The following is a 7,555-nucleotide window of genomic DNA, read 5'->3' on the forward strand; positions in this document are numbered from 1 at the left end:
GAGAAGAGGAGAGGAGAGAAGAGAAGAGAAGAGAAGAGAAGAGAAGAGAAGAGAAGAGAAGAGAAGAGAAGAGAAGAGAAGAGAAGAGAAGAGAAGAGAAGAGAAGAGAAGAGAAGAGAAGAGGAGAGAAGGGAAGAGGAGAGGAGAGGAGGGAAGAGGAGAGGAGAGAAGAAGAGGGAAGAGGAAGGAAGAGAAGAGGAGAGGAGAAAAGAGGAGAGGAGAGGAGGGAAGAAGAGAGAAGAGGAGGGAAGAGGAGAAGAGAGGAGAGGAGAGGAGAGGAGAGGAGAGGAGAGGAGAGGAGAGGAGAGGAGAGGAGAGGAGAGGAGAGGAGTGGAGAAAGCTAAAACATTTGGCCCAAAAAAAAAAATGCTATTCATTTATGTGTCCTATCACTTGGATGGCACACAGCCAGAAGTCTTAAGGTGAAACCAAAAATTGTTAAGATTTTACAGAACCAGAGAAAATGCAGTTTTCTGCTAGCAAAGCAATTTTCTCCTTCACACAGTTCTAATTAAGGAACTTGTACACTTGTAGCAGTTCAAAACTAAGCTAATCTCCAAAGTGATTTTCTTAGGCATAAACAACTAGGATTAACCTATGCCTTAGAAATAATAGCATATTTATTTACCTCTCATGCTGCTCTATCCTTTAGCCCATTCTGAGGAGAAAATGGCAAAAAATATTTTTCCCAGATAATGTCAAAAATGTATCTTATTTTACCTACTCTGAAAAAAACAACCATTGCTGGCAAAAAAAAAAAAAAAGGGAATAGTGCAAATGCTATCCTTTCAAGGAAAGACAAAGCAAGTCCCCACTGTCTCCTAAGCACTGACTAGAATAAAAGGAGAGAGTGAGCTATAGTGAGCTATGCCCTACTACCACCTAACAGACTCTCATCACATCCATCCATCACCTTATCTGACCAGAAGGTTTAGAGAACATGAACCTTGGGTGGTATTGAACTATGTTAGTACATGAAAAGCCTTTGAGGATGCTCAGCTGGGGGAAAGAGCACCAAGTAGCATGGGGCTAGAAAAAGAACACTCACAAGCGAGGGCATGTACTTTTAAATCCCACTCCTGCCCTTTAATACCTGTGTGATCTGGGGCAAGTCACTTAGCCTCCCCAGGCCTTAGTTTCTTTATCCATAAAAATGAGGTGATTGGACCAGATGATGTCAAAGATTCCTTTCCACTCTAAGTCTCCATTAAGATCATAAGCTCCGATCTCCATTTGAGATTGTAATGACTCAGAATGACTACCCTGGGGGTCTGACATTGATTATGTACAATTTTTCAGGTAGGGACCTGACTATACAACTTCTGAAAACACATTCAACTCTAAAATTCTGTTTCCTAGCGCTTTCTTTATATTCTTCATATATTTATAACACTCTATGCTACATTATATCTATGTATATGTTTTATGTCCTCTACTACAATATAAGTTCCTTAAAGTCATGGACTGAATATTATTGTTCGTGGTATCAATAATAATTAGTATTATGTATAAACAAAAGAGGAAGGGAAGGAAGAAGCAAAAGGAGAAAAAGATATAAAGACTATTAATCAGATCTTAGATATTCATAAAATTTTCCTTCATCATTCTCATTTTCGAGTGAAAAAAAGTCAGGAGAAAAAAAATTTCAAGTCTACAAACATTTATTAAGCATTTACTATGTGCCAGGCACTGTGGTAGGCACTGGGAACACAAAGAAAAGCAAAAATAGCCCCTGCCTTCAAGGAGCTTACAGTCTAATGGGGGAGTCTAATGAGGGAGGCATTGTGCAAACAACTATGTGTAAAGCAGAGAGAGACAGAGAGAAGAGAGACAGAAACAAAGAGAAAGAAAGAAAGAGAGAGAGAAGAGAGACAGAGAGAGAAAGAGAAAAGAGACAGAGACAGAGAGAGGGAGACAGAGGGAGAGAGAGAGAAATAGGGAGAGACAGAGACAGAAACAGAGAGAAAGGGAGGGAGGGGGAGGGAAAGAGAGAGAGACAGAGAGAGACAGAGAGAGAGACAGAGAGAGAGACAGAGAATAAAGTGGAGTTAATCTCTAAGAGAAGACAGTAACTTTAAGGGAGACTGCAAAAGGTGGGGTTTTAGATGAGACTTGAAGAAAACCAGGAGGTGGAGACAAGAAGGGAAAGAATTCAAAGCATGGGTGACAGCCAAGGAAAATGCACAGAGTTGGGAGATGGTGCGACTTATTCAAGGAAAAGCAAGGAGGTTGTGTCATTGGATCATAGAATATGTGGAAAGGAATAAAGTATAAGAACATGGGAAAGGTGGAAAAGGTCCAGGTAATAAAGAGTTTTAAAAGCCAATCAGAGAACTTTATATTTGATCTCAGATTTAATAGAAAGCCACTTGAGTTTACTGAATGGGAAGGGGAGAGGAAACATGGTGGTCAGAACAGCACCTTAGGAAGATCACTTTGATAGCTGAATGGAGGATGAGCAGGAATAGGGAAAGACTGGGAGACCAGAAGCCTATTGCAATAGTTCAGGTGTGAAGTGATGGGGCCTTAAGAGTGACCAGAGCAGTGGCAATGGCAGATGAGAGAAGGAGGCATGTACAAGAGATATTGCAAAAATAGAATCAACAGGATTTGGCAACTGTTTGAATGTGGGGGATGAGAGAGAGTGAAGAGTCAAAGATGACATCCAGGTTATGGATCTAACATACTAGAAGGATGGTGATATCCTGCACAGTAATAGGTAGAAAAGGGGAATGGATTGGGGAAAACATGATGAGTTCAATTTTGGACATGTTGAGTTTAAGGTGCCTAAGGGACATCTTGTTTGAGATATCTAATAGACAATTGGAGACGTGAAAGAGGAGACCAGGAGAGCAGTTAGGGCTGGATTTAAGATTTGAGAATCATCAGCATAGAGATAATTGAATCCATGGGAGTGGATGAGATCACCAAGAGAGATAATATGTAGGTCAAAGAAAAGAGGCCCCAGGAAATCCACAGTCAGTGAATATAACCTGGATAAAGATTCAGAAAAGGATCAGTCAGAGAGGTAGAACCCGTAGGGAGCAGTGTCACATAAACCTAGAAATAAGAAAGTGTCAAAAGGGGGTGACTAATAGTGTCAAAGGCTGCAGAGAGGGTAAGAAGAATGAGGATTGAGAAAAAGACATTTGATTTTTTAGTTAAGAGATCATTGGTGATTTTAGAGAAAGCAGCTTTGGTTGAATGAGAAAGTCAAAAGGCAGATTGTGTAAGGTTTAGAATCAAGTGAAAGGAGAGGAATTGGAGGCACCAATTATAGACTGCTTTCTCAAGGCATTTAACTGAAAAAAGGAAGAAAGATATCTGAGGACAGATAGGAAGAATGGCAGGATCAAGTGAAGGGTTTTTAAGATGGGAGATACATGTGTGTTTATAGGCAGCAGGGAACCAACTAGGAGACAGGGAGAAACTGAAAATGAGTAGGGATGTTAGAGGAGGCAATATGCTGAAAACAGGACAGAACAGGATCACTTGTGCATGTAGAGGAGTTTGCCTTGGGAAGAAGGAGGAGGAGAAGAAGGAGGAGGAGGAGGAGAAGGAGGAGAAGGAGAAGAGTCATATGATACAGGGATGACAGAGCAGATAGTGGTGGAAGGCATTTGAGTGGTGTGAGTTGAGGAGGAGAGAAGAAGAAGGAACTCTTGGTGAATGGCTTCAATTTTTTCAGTGAAATATGAGGTGTCATGTCATCAAGCATTTAGATTCTCATATGTCAAGCAAATCTAGTAAACACATAATTCTCATGCAAAGGATGAAGATTAGGTATGCTGGGTTAGGAAAAAAAGGCAAGTTAAGTGAGAACTAGTTAAATGAAGTGATGATGTCTAAACTTGGAGAAGAGACTTCAGGAAGACACAATTGCTTCCTCCAAATACTTGAAGGGCTATGACTTGGAATACCAGAGCACAAAACTGGGGTTCCAAGAGACTATAGGTTCTTTGTCTTCCTAAGCAAAAGGAAAACAACAGTCAGCTAAGATACATACTGTCCAAAAGGCAGAAAAGAAAAGAGTGCGCTCTCTCTCTCTCTCTCTCTCTCTCTCATTTCTACTGAAGTAACAAACTGCATCTCCTCCAAAGAAGAATTTGCTTGGGGAGTTAGGGCATGAATTTGTGATGTCTTCTGCTGCCACCACCTGGAAAATCCTGTGCAATTCATGAAATCGCCATCTGTGTAGTTCTTGAGATCCCCATCTGTGTTAGCTATGGAGAATGACAGCAATTTGCAGAATTAAAATACATAACAAATCAGGGACCAAACTTCTTTACTTTGACACCAGAGGTCAATTCCACCATTCAGTAAGGAAGTTCAAGTTGAAGCTGTTAATGAAGCACTTTTGATTATAAGGGCTTTTGTCTGTTTGTTTGAAGAATGAACTGTCTCAAGAAGTAGTAGGCTCTTATCCCTGGAGATGTGCAAACAGGGGCTGGATGTCTGCTTGTTAGGAATGTCACAGAGGGGATTCCTGATGAAGAATATATGGGCTAAGCTATATGACTTTGGAGATTCTGAGATTGGGTGATTTGATGAGGTTCCAGGAACTTACAAGCCCAGTGCATAACTTTAACAGTAAAGTCAGCAGTGTAGAACACATCAGCTGTTCTTGCTTGCAAAAAGATACCCTTTGTTTCAAGGCAGAAATGAAGATGGTTCTGATGCATTTTGTTTCCTTACCCTTGCCAGTTTTCTTCAGACCTACTCTCTCAAACCCAGAATAGAAGGCTGGAATCACTTATGTGTTTAGTTTTGCTTTGTTCCTTTCAAATTATACTGAATAATAACACTCATTATGACTCTATAATAGATCTATAATGAACCTGAACAAATACAGCTAAGCAAATGACTAAACACCTATACAGAAAGAAAACACACACTTCAGTCTAGGTGGTGAACACATGTAACCCGTTTTCTATAAACACAAATTGGTGCCTTTCAACTCACACTACCTGTGACATTATTAAATGGATAAAATACAACATTAAAAAAATTAATGCTCTTTGCTGCTTAAAGCTGGAAAAGAACATACAGACCCTAAAAATAAATTAGTGTGTGTTACATTTGCTTCTTTTGTTTTAAACAATGACTTCCAGACTACAGAGGCAGGGGAGCAGTAAATGGCAAAAAACAGATGTAAAGTGAGTTGTGCAGAAATAAAAATAAATAAGCAATGAAGATCACCATGGTAGAAGGAGGTAGTGTGATATCATTAGCAGAGCATGAAGTAGAAGCCAACAGACCTGGGTTCCAGTATCAGTTCTGCCAAAATCTAGCTTAATGACTTGCCCAAGTCACTCCCTTGGTCTCAGCTCATCCATAAAATAAGGGAACTGAAGTAAATCAGGCTTCAAGTCCCCTCCAGCTCTAAGGGGCCTGGGATTGAAACCTAAACCATGCAAATTAGCATTTATTAAAACAGTGCTTACTATGTACAAGGCACCATACTAAGTGTTAGGAACACAATGACCAAGAAGAAAAACAGTCTCTGACCTCAAGGAGCTTACATTCAACTGAAATAATCCCACTAAAATGGTTGAAAAACAAGTGAATTGTATTTGCATTATAAATTTCCCTAAATAAATTGTTGTCAAAAACTACAAGAATATCCCCACAAGGTTGCCTCAATCCAGTCATTTCACATTAACATTGTAACCAAGATGGGCAACTGCTATTAAAAGGTCATTTAGCCAGTCACCCACCTATTTGTACAACCCTGGTCCTATGGCACTGCCCCTTAATACTCATTTTACCTTAGGATATTAGGCAAGATACCCATTCCTCAACTGCTATAGATCCACAGAGTGAGACAGCACACTGCTCAGTCGTTTTTTCAGTCATGTCTGACTCTCTGTTACCCTATTTGGGGTTCTCTTGGCAAAGATATTGGAGTGGTTTGCCCTTTCCTTCTCCAGCTCATTTTACAGATGAGGAAACTGAGGCAAACAAGGTTAGGTGACTTGCTCAGGGTCACACAGCTAGTAAGTGTCTGAGGTCAGATTTGAACTCACAAAGATGAGCCTTCCTAACCTCAGGCCTGGCACTCTATGCCACCTAGCTGCCATAGCATACTGTTAATCTCTGGGAATTGTCCAAGAAAAAAAAATAAAAAGGTGGGAAGGGGAAATAACAAACTGCTTTAAAACCAAAAGCATTCCTCTTATTAGTACATCCTAATGAGGGGAAGGGGGGAGAGAAAAATCAATTAATAAATCTCAGTCAAGCAAATAAGCCCTTCATAATCTCCTAGCATTAGTATATGCTCCAGTTTCAGTTGTCCTGTGCTAAAGTGAAAAATCTGGGCTAGACAAGCATTAGGGTTAATGATGAAATCTACACACTTGGAAGGCGGGGGTAGTACACTTTTTTATTTATGTTATTTAAGTAACAGGGAACTCCAGATGCATGGAGGTATCGTAATTAATTTCAAGAATCTTCCAAAATAACCACACTTAGGATCCAAAGAGAAGGTGCTATCTCCTTTGAATGGTCATGAAGAATTTGGGAATTTTAAGAGTAAAATCACAAAATTGAACTCTTCTGACATGAGCTATTCCTAATAAAACTGGTGGAGGGGAGGGGAAGTTTCCTTTCCTTCACTTTCCATCTAGCCCTCAGGCCAAAGAGGCAGGTACACACACAATTCACACACCCATGCACACCCAAAGCCAACTTTAAAACATGCCTATACAAACCATCCTTACCACAACACTTTTAACTCTCAAAGTAATGCACATCATAAGTACCAAAAACATTTCTAGGTTCCTTACGATTAAAGGATATATAAAACCAAAAATCTAGTATACTCCTTTTGAGTAGCTAAAGCAAGTTAAAGCAGAACTTTCGTTGTCATTAAAAAAAATGTTAACCTACAAGACTTCTAATGGCACCAGGTTACTGCCAGGTCTATGCAAACTAAACGGAAGTCATGCCATCACCTTACCAAGAAAACTTCAAATTAAGAAATGAGAAAAAAATTGGATTTGGGGAGGATAGGATGGAGTGAAGGACTAGTATTTGGGATAATGGTCCCTTCTTTCCATATCACCTTAGAAATGTAATTTTGCTTTTATGGATGTCTGGCCTTCATCTCTTATGACTCCCAATTATTCCTCCTCAAAGTGAGGATCTCTAATACAATCCACACTACCACCAGCTCTTCTCCACCTCCACCAAAATACATCAACAACAACAACAAAAACCCGCTCATATACAACTATGACAAATGGGTTTTCACTCTTACACAATCGATTCTGTTCCAAGAAATGAATCCCAATTAAACCCTTGCCCCAACTCCTATCTCCCATCTCATTTTTCCTCCATGCCTTTCATTTTCAATCTAGGGAATATAACACAATTCAATTCAATAAACATTTATTATGGCCTCTGTATACAGAGCACTCTAAGCAGAGCATGGAGGGAGGGGGAGGGTTGACTACAGATACAAGGTTTAAACAAGACAGTCCTTGCCAGAAAAACTCCAACGTTAGATATAAGATGTCACTCCTTGGGCCGGGGGGGGGGGGGGGGGGGGGGGGGG

The 7,555-nt window shown here is 40.1% G+C and overlaps 1 protein-coding gene across 1 annotated transcript in view; it reads right to left on the reverse strand.

Moving 5' to 3' along the window:
• The window catches only part of RAMP3 (receptor activity modifying protein 3), a 58,503-nt gene that overhangs the window by 49,779 nt on the left and 1,169 nt on the right, over positions 1-7,555 (reverse strand). The gene's annotated exons all lie outside the window — the stretch shown is intronic.

The sequence above is a fragment of the Vombatus ursinus genome, unplaced genomic scaffold, assembly GCF_900497805.2.
Source record: "Vombatus ursinus unplaced genomic scaffold, bare-nosed wombat genome assembly UNPS02014820.1, whole genome shotgun sequence".
In the NCBI taxonomy this organism is placed as follows: Eukaryota; Metazoa; Chordata; class Mammalia; order Diprotodontia; family Vombatidae; genus Vombatus; species Vombatus ursinus.